Raw genomic sequence first — 12,028 nt, 5'->3', positions numbered from 1 at the left:
AAGACTATATATTGACTAATTAATAAAGAATAATAATAATAGTAATGATAATTAAATATATATGAACATAAATATATAAAAGTAACATATGATTAAATAATGTTTAAAATACAATTAAAACATGGTATGAAAAAATAAAAAATAATAAAGCTTGTAAAATAAATGAAAATATTAAACTTAGGGACTAAATTATATCTAATAGAATTAATACCTAATTTGTAATTAATTATTTAAAATTACAGGGATTAAACAGCTATTTTGCTCATTTTTTTATTTTGACTAAAATACAATTATATAAAATTTTAACATTAAATTAGAACATACTATTCAGGATTAAATATTAATTAACAAATACAAGGACTAAATCTATTATTTATCCTAAAATATATAAATACTAATATGGACTAAATTATAAATTAATACGGTTAGAAACCCGAATTAAAACTTATTAAAATTGAATTCAGTGACTAATTTGTAATATTACAAACTTGGAGTGACTGCGGAAAGGGTATTTCCACAAGTGAAATTACACAGGTACCCTCCCTAAAACGGCGTCGTTTTGGGGGAGGGATTTAATTACCCTTTTAACCGGCCTCTTTGGCCATTTGCTTTCATTTTTTCTTTTTTCCTCTCTCTCTATCAGAGAGAAAAAAAAAATTTCTCTCATTTCGCTTTTAAAACCTCCGCCCGGAGGGAGCCCAAGCACCGATCGGCCGCCGTACTCCGACGCCAATGACCACCGTCGGCGGTGGTCGACGACTAAATTTATACCTCAAAACGAAGATCTTTAAACCCTCAACCTAAATCCGACCTTATTTACCCCTAAAAGCCATTTGATAACTCTAGATCTACAATAAACCGAGGGTTTTGCCTTCGATTCTCTATGGTTCCCGGTGACGTTTGGGTTCTCCGAGGGTAAGTCTCTTTCTATCTTCTCTTTTTTATTTTGATTCGCTGTTGTGGGGTTTATTTTGTTGTTGTTTCTCTGGTTCTTGCTCTCTCCTCTATTTTTTTCTTTTGGGTTCTCTCTGTCTGCTGTTTCGTGGCTGTCTGTTGTTGTCTGTTATCTCATGTTCTTCCTCCCCCTTCTTTTTTTTTTGCAGGTGAGTCGAGGCTTTTATAGCCTCGACGAAACACTCCTCGGACCGGTCACAGAAGGGTTTTTTGGTGAGTCACCATAGCTATGGTGGTGACTCACCATAGAGCTCGACGTGGGGTGATGACGAGGCGTTTCTGGAGGCTTCTTTGAGACGGCGGTGTCGTGGCTACAGCGGGGTGGAACACCTGGTAGAGGCGTCGGCTACTGCTGGAGACTATTGGAATCATCAGAGGCGGCTGAAAGCTGAACCGTTGGCTGGGGCGGCTGGGATTTTCAGAAAACCCTAAAAAGGTTAGGGTTTCTCGGTCTGGGCCACCAGGTTTGTAATTGGGCCTCGATTTTGGGCTTGTAATAATATATTTAATAATAATAATAATAATAATATTTATAATAATAATTTTAATAATAATAAACGAAAAATTAGTGTTTACAGGCTCTTTAGACATTTCTAATGCACTGAAGAAGAATGAATAAAAAAAACTTACCTATTGATTGATTGGCAGGACTTACAAATCAAAATTAATTAAATCATAATTTTTAGCTTATATACTATTTATTGAAAATTTATCTACCCCTAAAGAGGCCTCTGAATAGTTCATTAACAGCTGCAGATAATTTCTCATACTTACAATAAGCTTTGAGATTCACTTTCCTTCCCATGGGAACTCATCCATATTGATTTTCAAAATTTTGGCAATTGATTCAGCAGCCTTTTTTCACTAGAAGCCTTGTGAAGGAGCACACCTAGTGATGATTCAGAAGTCGGTAAACGTCTTAATTCCTTAATACTATCAGTTTTGCTTCGTGTCTGAATCGTATTATTTGCCAAATCAATGTTCAAAGCATTGATATTTTAATTAATTAAATAATTTTCTGCTTTCGACAATTAGATCAACTTTGTTTTTGTAATTAAGAGAGGCCTAAGCCATAATACTAAGAAACAACAGCTCCTTTACAGGGTGAATCATTGATATCCCTATCGACAATTACATCAAGTGCAATCTCACACAAATTAAAAAAAAAAAAAAATCGGTGATCTTGTAATTTCAACCATGTCTTTGCTTTGAGGTATATCTACTTGTTCCTTTGTAATCCAACACCTTGTTCGTAACTGAGTAATAACTAGGGGTGTTTATAGAGTGAGTCGATCGCGAGTTGGGTAATGCTCGACTTGGGCTCGTTAAAAAATTTTGTTGCTCGACTCTACTCGTTGCTCGTTAAGCTCGTTAAAATTTTGCTCGACTCGTGCTCATTAAGAAAATTTGTTGCTCGACTCGTTGTTTGTTAAGCTCGTTAAAATTTGTTGCTCGACCCGTCGCTCGTTAAACTCATTAAGTTCGTTGTTCGCCTCATTGCTCACTAAGCTCACCAAAAATTTTATTTTATTTTTTAACTATAAGTATAATATACTAATACTATATAGAACTTAATATAAACATAAATTAATAAATTTAACTAAAAAATTATCAAGCGTGTATGAAACAAATTCAAAGTCTAAACACTAAAATAAAAATCCATAAATACAATAAAATAATAATTAGGGTTTGATATTTGTGTTACAAAATTATTATTATTATTATTTAATAATTTAATATTTTTAATTATTTATTATAAAATTAATAGATTAGTAATTTGTTGAATGAAATAATTTTTTTAGGTAACTAATAAAAAGTTATAAAAAAAAATTAACGAGTTGCTCGTAAACTTATCGAGTCGAGTTAGAATAATAACCATAGTTTATGGATGAAATTGAAATGTTTAAAAATTTAGGATTAATGTCATAGTTTAGGTTTGGGGGCAATTTAGAATTAATGTCATAGCTCGGGGATGAAATTGAAATATTCAAAATTTTGAGAATTAATTTAGAATAATAACCATAATTTAGGGATGAAATTGAAATATTTAAAAATTTAGGGACCAATTTAAAATGACTATCATACTTTGAGGAATTGTGATATAAATAACTGTTAGTTTTTTAAAATAGTTTGACAGTTTTGCACAACTCTTAAGCTTACATTTAATTATTCAACCCAAAAGATGTATGCATAATTTAAATTGCGACTAATTAATGATTAAGTATGCATCCCACGTTTTTTTGGCCTAATAAGTTATGTGACTAAATTATTAGTTTAAATAAATAGATATGTAGGCCACGCAAAAGAATTAAGGTAGGAGGTACTATCATCGAAGAAATTATGAATTAATCAATTTTTTTTTCTTTAACCATTAATCGAATCAAATTTATTTTTAAAAATATTAATCGAACCAAATAAATTTCAGTTAATTTTTGAAATAACCAAAATTTTTAAAAAATTTCTAATTTATATAAAAATTGAATATTTTTTAATTAAAAAAATAATTTACAATTAATTTAAATAATATATATGTGGACACCCGTTTTTATCCGAGATAAAAATATATATTATAGTATATTATTATTATTATTATTAATTATTATTTTTACATGTTGCAGGCCATTGAACATCACTCCAACTCGTCACCTACATCAACACCCAACAAATTCCACCAAATCATTGCCAAATTCAAAATATATTTTACCTACTGGTCCTACCCTATGCACCAGATTTCATTATTCAGCAAGAAAAAACATAAAGCAAGGAAGAAGACAAAGGAGAAGGGGTCATTACCTTATCTCCTTGTTGGCAGCAAAGAAATATGGGATAATTTCACCTAATCCAACCGAAAGAAATGATTTAAGAAGAGGATAGAAACAAGGGGATTCGGAAAAAAGGAAAAAAGTATTCGAACATATGTGGAAAAAAAAAACGTTCGAAAGAAAAGAGAGAGATATACCCGAACTTCGCCTTGAGATCTACTCCAACTCCTTTGTTTTTAAAGTGAATGAGTCCCAGATTCGTACGGAGGACCTCGAAAAGAATCGTTTGGTGTCATCACCTCCCCTCTCCGCCGCCTACGAGTGTCGGTTGAAGCTCTTTCACTCACTCTCTCTATTTATCTGGCTGAAAGGAGAAAGAAGCAAAGAAGATACATGGCTGTTTGAGTCTGGTTTAAAACATATATATATTCTACGTGAAACGACAGCGTTTTAGGGATCTTCAGCGTGTTTTTCAAAGTATGGGTAAATTTATGTTCAGGTACCTCCTAGTTTGTATTAATATTGTTTTAGCCACTAATGTAATTTGGGAATATTTTATTTCGTGCCTCTTTGTTTTAATATTTTCATTTCAATTACTAGTTCATATGCTATGTTATGTTTGTTGATATTTTAATTTGATCCTATGATTTATGCACCTTTTATTTTAGTCACTATTAATTGTGAATGTATTTTGGTCTAATTGTTATTTTCCCTTGCATGTTTTTATTTAATTTATTTTAGTCCCATGTATGTAATCCTATATGTTTAAGCAGAAAATCTGAGGAACATGCCGCAACAAAAGGATGATCCCCTATGCATTTCATTCTTACTAAAAAGGAAAAAATACAAAAATACCCCCATTGCCTATTTCTATTATATGGTATAGTCATGGGCGGATTCAGGGGTGCCATGGGTAGCCCGGGCAACCTTCAAATTATGAGGAACATTGATCAAATGATATTATTTTAGTATTTTTATATATATATTTTGTGATTTTTAGGTAGAATCCCCCTATTTCAGTTAAATTCTTATAGAAGAAAAAAAATTGTGTAATAAAATTGTCTACTTAGTGTTAATTTTTTTTTATTTTTTCTAATTAATACAAGTATCACCTTTAATATTATGCAACCCCTAAAAAAAATTATAAGAATTTTTTTTACAACCCCTGAATTTTTGTCCTGGGTCCGCCCGTATAGTCATTTCATCTTATCTGCTTAACCCGTGAGAAGCAGGAGTCAACCAATCCACACATCACTATACAGTCACTACCTCAAGCATTTGGATTTTTTTTATATTCTATTTCCTACGTAAAGAAAGACCATAACCTCATAGCTACGCATTTACTCCAAAGCTTAATGTTGTGTTTATTTTCATTGGTTTATATATATATATATATATATATATATATATATATGTGTGTGTGTAGGGGTATTATTAATTATTTATTTTCATGTACTATTGTTTTGCATATTATATAATTATGTTCATATTTTTATAAGTGAATAATATATATTAATGTTACGATATTTGTGTGCGTGTATTTTAACTTGAATTTGTATCTTGATTTATTAGTTGTTTTACTTACATTTTTATGTATATATGTATATGTGTATATATATATATATATATTAATTATTGTAGTTCTTTTACATGTTTAAATGTGTAACTATTTTTAGTTATTAAATTTTACTTCTTTATGCGTTATTACTCAAATATTTTTCAAGAACAACGATTTGTAGAATGGGCGTGGAAAGCATTACTTGATCGAAGCGGTGTAATCCGATACGACATTTAAACAAATGTGAACTTGAAATAAAATTAATTTTATATATTGCTAATTAATTCTTTTAATTTTTAGTCGAACATTGCAATAAATGTCTCTAAATAACAATTAATATTATTTCATGCAAATGTTGATTATCAATTTATTTTCGATTCACATTTTTTAACTGATGATGAATATTCTTTACTAATGAGAAGTAGATGAAATAACTTTCCCGATAGAGGATAGCAAATTACAAGATTTCTTATTGAGTTAAAGAATTTTCTCTAAATTAATTATATTCCAATAAATGGATCATATTTTAATTTTATATTCGATTCATTATTTCTACCATTACGACAACGTGTAAGTGATACAGTACCAGTTTTGGGCACTGTGGGGGTGCTAATCTTTCCCCACGTGCAACCGACTCCCGAACCTGTTTTAATCAAATATTTGGTAAACGCAGACTAATTTTTGTCTTAAAAATGATTTTTCTTAAAATTGTTTTTAAAAGACGTTTTTAGGTATTCGACCTACCTAGCCCAAAGGTCGATGGCAACTCCTATCTATTTTCATCCAAATTAATTCCAAATTAACAAATTTTCCAAATTAAAGTCATAGTTGTTTTTAAAACAATAAACAATTGTTCCACCCTAAATATGGTTATGACAATATAATTATAAAATAAAAAATTTATATTAATTTTTATAATTAATTAATATTGATTTAGGTTTAAAAGTTATTGGATCTTATATTATTAATTGAGTTTTAAATAGTTTGGACTGAGCCATATGTTATATATAATATATTTAAAATTTAATTTCGGTTAATTTGATTAATTCAATTGATTAATCGATTTTAAACCGAATTAACCGTTAACCGAATTCTAAAAAATTTATTAACCTTTCTTCGATCGAACTAATTCGGTGGCCGACCGAATTAACCGAACTAATTCGGTTCAATCGATTAATTCGGTTAAAACTGAAAAATGAGCACCCCTATAAATTAGGATATAGTTTCCCTTCAGATTAATTGGGGCACCATATTTATATTCAACACATATAAACTTACCATACTCAAAAGGTTACCTGAATCAAGTTATTTGTCCGACTTATGTGATCAACATCTTTAACAAGATTTTCTACATTACGATTTTATTCTAGTTTAATATCATGGTTTTCAGAACCGGACCGGTTAACGAACCGGTCATGCTACCGGTTCACACTGGTTCAACCGGTCCAACCGGTCTGATTTGTCGGAAGAATCGGACGACGTCATAATTATTTAAAAAATTAAATAAAAATACCAAAAATATTTAATAAAAAATAATTTTTTATATCACAAGTCATATTCAAAGCAAATCATAACATATATAAGTTAAAAACCATAAAATCAAGTGAAACAAAATTATTCAAATTAACTACAACATAATATTTAAGGTAAAACATATTAAATAATAAATATAATTATATAACTATAATTAAAAAATAAATTTTGGGTTAAAAAAATCATAACAAAATGATATTGTTTGGTTTAATTTTTTTTTTAAACAATCTCACATGGCTAAGAAACATAGAAGAGCATCCCAAAAGTCTAAAGAGTAAAAATATGAGAACAAAATAATTTCACATTGCTAAGAAACATAGAAGCGCATCACAACTAACTTCTATAAATAATAGAGGTAATTTGACATTCAAAATCATGGAGCCTTTTGGTGAGTATTGAGTGAACTATTATTTCACTTCAATCAAGCTCAAATTTTAGGCTTCAATCGAGTTTCTAAATTTTTTTTTGAGTTCAAGTTTCAATATTATATTTCGAGTTTGAGTTGAACTTGATAATTTTTAGCTTGTGAGTTTGAGTTGAGTTGAGCTTACTTTTAAAGTTTTCAAGTTCGAGTCGAGCTCAGCAATACTCGAGGTCGACTTGGCTCGTTTAACAAACGACGTTGTTTGGTTTAATTTAAAAAAACAAAAACAAAAATCCCGGTTTTTCCTGGTTTTTTCCGGTTTTCAGCCGGTCTGGTTCGAACGGTTCAGCGGTTCTGGTCGGTTCACTAATAGCGGTTCAACTCGTTTAGATTGAACCGAACTAAGCAACGATTCCCGATTGAACCGATCGGTCCGGTCTGATTTTCAAAAAAGTGTTTAATATTTAATATGCTAACTAAAGTAGCTATTATCATTCAACTTTTTTCATACAATTATATATTGATATCCGTGTATTTTAATATTTCTAGTAAATATAAGAAAATATACGTTCAAAAACTCTCAACTATTTAACAATGAACGTTCATACCCTTGATAATTACGATTGAAGATACTAATTTTTTACCCATTTGTTTTTAATATTATTATTAATATATTATTATAATTTTATTTATTATTATATATTATTATTAAATAATTACAAATAACATTGCAGGCCCAACAGACTGGCCCAAAAGAAACCCTAAAACCCATTTAGGGTTTGATCTCAGCTTCAGTCGCCGCTCTTCCCTCAGCCGTTGGATCAGACCTTGATCCAACGGTCCAAGGACCTCCAGATGCAAACCCTAGGGTATGATACCCTAGGGCCACGTCCCAACCGCCGCTTTTGTTGTCTCCACCGCCACGTTCAACGCCGCTCAGCCGCTGCCACGAAGCCTCCAGAAGAATTGAAGAGAACCGTCCACGTTGAGGGCTACGGTGAGTCACCACTATAGTTTGGTGACTCACCAAACTACAACCCTTTTACCCAGTCCGAGACAAGCGCCTGCGATGGCTATAAAAGCCATCGACCACCTGCAAACAAAGGGACATCGAACAGCCACAAAGAAGAAGAAAAAACAATCCAGCAACCACAAATCACTAAAACAACAAGGAAAAGAGAGAAGAGAAACTTACCGAGGGAACAACGGTCATTAGAGCCTCTTTACACCGTCGGAAAGCCAAAGATTGAAGGTAAAAAATTTTAGATCTACGCATTTCAGTAGTATTTTAGGCTAAAAAACCTCCGGATTTAGCTTTAGGGGAAACCATGCTTTAATTTGGGGTGGGTTTTGTAATTTCCGGCCACCAGATGTGGTGGCCGGCGACGGGTTTGACGGTGGCCGACCGGAGATCATTTCCCTATGGTGAGGGAAATTAAGAGAGAATGGAGAGAGCTTCTTCTTCTCTTATTTTTGAGAGAGAAGAAGAAGAGAAGAATGAGGCTGCTGGCCCTTCGGGCCAGCTATGAAGGGAAATATATATCCCTTCCCGAACGACGTCGTTTTGGGAAGGGGTATATGCGTAATTTACACATATGGATAAACCCTTTCCGCAGCCATCTTAGTTTTGTAACATTCCATTTTAGTCACTAAATCAATTTATAATCCTTTTAATCCGGTTTAATAACTTTAATTTTATTTATTTTAGTCCTTTGCATAATAATAGATATTTTAAGTAAATAACCACTTTAGTCCTCGTAACTTTATTAATTAATATTTTAAACCCTGAATAACATGTTTTAATTTCTTTTAATTTGATATACGAATTTGATATAATTTTAATCTAGTTACTAAATTAATAAAAGGTAGAATAACATATTTAACCACTGAAATTTAAATAATTATGATTTGTATTTAATTCTATTAGTTATAATTTAGCACTAATTCAATTTTATAAGTTTTATTTTTTAAATATTATTTTAATTTTGTTCATTATATGTAATTTATATGTTACTTTTAATTATTATTACTATTATTATTATTTAGCCATAAATATATATTTATAATATTTATTTATTATTAAAATCTTATTTAATTACTTTTAACTTATTTTAATCTTGTTTTAATATTTATTTATTTTTCAATATTAAGAAAGGGCAGTCTTAAAACAACTAGATGTCCATTTTCTAATATTTTTAAATAAATAAATATCCTATTTTATAAATTATATATTAATTGTTTTAATTATTTATTTATTTTTTAATATCGAGGAAAAGAGTTGTCTTAAGGTACCTAGAAGTCCTTTTCTGATATTTCTAAATAAATAAATATTTTATTTATAAATATATATAAATTAATATATATTTTTCATAATTATAATTTTGAAATAATAGGATTATAAATTAAATATATTTTGAATTTTTAAATTTCTAATAATAGAGACAATTTATAATTAAAAAGTACCAATTTTGGGCGTTGTAGGGGTGCTAATCCTTCCCTAAACGTAACCGACCACGAATCCCTTTTTATTATTAAAAAGAATGAATTTTTGGTTAAAACGCAGATCAGTTTATCTTTTAATCGATGTTTTCTTAAAAACTCTTTCAAAAGATAATTTTTAGGTATTCGACTTACCTGACCCAAAAGGCCGATGGCGACTCCCAAATTATTTTTAACAAAAAACCTTTTATTCACATCATTTTTCTCGTAAAAAAAAAATTCGTGCCCGGACGAAAACCGGTTACGACAATGATGCTTGAATCCGAGACCTCCAGAGATAACAATGAGTCCTTTAACCACTGAAGTCACCTGTTTACGTTTTTTTATATATTTATCTATCATATAATATAATATATATATATATATATATATATATATATATATGAAAGTATAATCTTAAAATTGTTAATTAAATTTAATAATTTAATTAAATGATTATATTTTAATAATTAATAAAATATATAAGAATTAAATAGTTAAACATATAAATAAATAAAAAATCAATTTAAATATTTAGTGACAGATACCGTATTGATCAAAATAGATCGAATTAAACTAAAATTTTAAAGAAATGAAACCTAGTCTATAACAGCCACGCCTTGATACGATATTATATATAATATTAAAAAACATATTATATATATATACACACACAAAAATAAATTAATCTATTTGGCAATCTGATATGATTGATCTGTAATGTACATATGTTATTTTTTACGATACAGGAAAAGAAGCTCTCTGTAGTTTCTTTTTTCTTTTCTTCATCTACTTTACACCAAAAACTTGATGCATTCAATGTAAACTTAAATACTTGTCGATAGATCGGGTGACAACAGAATTGAAGCCAAGCCCAACAAAAAAGGATGACTTATGCCAACGGCACCTACAAAGATTGTTATAGTTAAAATTATAGTTCAGGTTTGACAACTGTGAAATCTAATAAGACTGGGTACAGTGTACATAAATCAAAACGACAATCTGATTGGATCTAGCGAATTGATCCGTGGTAAAATCAAAATTTGCCTATGTTGGTTCAAATTGCTATATTTCAGTCATTCATCGTTGACTTATTCAGACTCTTTGATGGCGAGATCCAAAAAGTTATAAACTTACATAATTCTCCTTCAAAGACAAATACGGTCCATTCTATACAATGTCAAACAGTTAGTAACTCATATAACCCGACTTATCTAGTTCCATTGGTGTTTAAAGAAATTTATTTAATGATGTTTAGGAATGTTAATAAACATGTTGAAAAATTTGATCCTTATGTGTTTCGAATTTTGTTGATGGGATGAAGTATGATTCAGTTTACTAAGAGTTTGAAGGTGACAATAAGGGTGTGTTTGGTTCACAGAATATAAGATTATCAGTGGGAATGTAAGATTACCAAGGAATAGGATTACTGAGAATGTTGTATTTTGTGTTTGGTTGGTTTAGCATGAATGTAAGATTACCGTGTTTGGTTAAAGGAATAAAAGATTATTAGAATGTATATTTGACCAAATTGTCCTTATTATATATTTGTTTTTTTAACAAGTTAGAAAATATTTATTATATATTTTCTTTAAAAAATTTAAATTCATAAAATTTATATATATATATTTACAAAATTAAAAATATAAAAAGGTTTAATGAAAGGGTAAAATTTTATTTTAACCCCTGAATTTCATATAAAATTTTAATTATAGATTTTTTTTTGTAAATCTAAAATAGTTTAAAGATAAATTTGTAATTTAACCTTCGTAGAATTTTTATTACTTAATAACAGAAGAATGATATTTTTGAGAGAAAAAATTTAAGAGCATTTTAGTCCAAAACTCCGGTAATCCAACAATACCTAAGTAAATGGAGGTAATAACATTCCCGGTAATATACCCTAAAAAATCTACTATTGGTAATAAAACATTACCGGGAATGAGATTCCCGGCCAACCAAACATGAGAATGTGGATTCTATTCACATGGGAATCCCACATTCCTTAATCCAAACAGCCCCTAAAATAAATAGTTTAGGTTGTAAGTCAACATTTATTCTGTTCACTGCAAAAGAATGGATTGCTATATGCAAATATGAATTTTTACAAATCATGCATACGTGAGAATTTGACCCCAAGTATGATCTTGGCAAGAGTTTGGCTACCTTTTTCACAAGTCCAAGAGTTTTTGATTCTAGAGATTTGTTTGGAACTTTGAAAATCAATGCGGGAAATAATGATCTCAAGGAACCAAGTGGTTTAGCTTTAAATTCCATGGTAGCGAGTAGAATTGGCATCAAGTGGTTTGCCTATGCTCGGAGAAGGTTAGCTTTGATGTTGTTGTTTTTTTTTCACCAGTGCACAGGTGTTGAATCTAA

This window comes from Hibiscus syriacus, unplaced genomic scaffold (assembly GCF_006381635.1).
Source record: "Hibiscus syriacus cultivar Baekdansim isolate YM2019G1 unplaced genomic scaffold, ASM638163v2 tig00113725_pilon, whole genome shotgun sequence".
Classification (NCBI taxonomy): domain Eukaryota; kingdom Viridiplantae; phylum Streptophyta; class Magnoliopsida; order Malvales; family Malvaceae; genus Hibiscus; species Hibiscus syriacus.
This window is presented reverse-complemented; position numbering follows the sequence as displayed.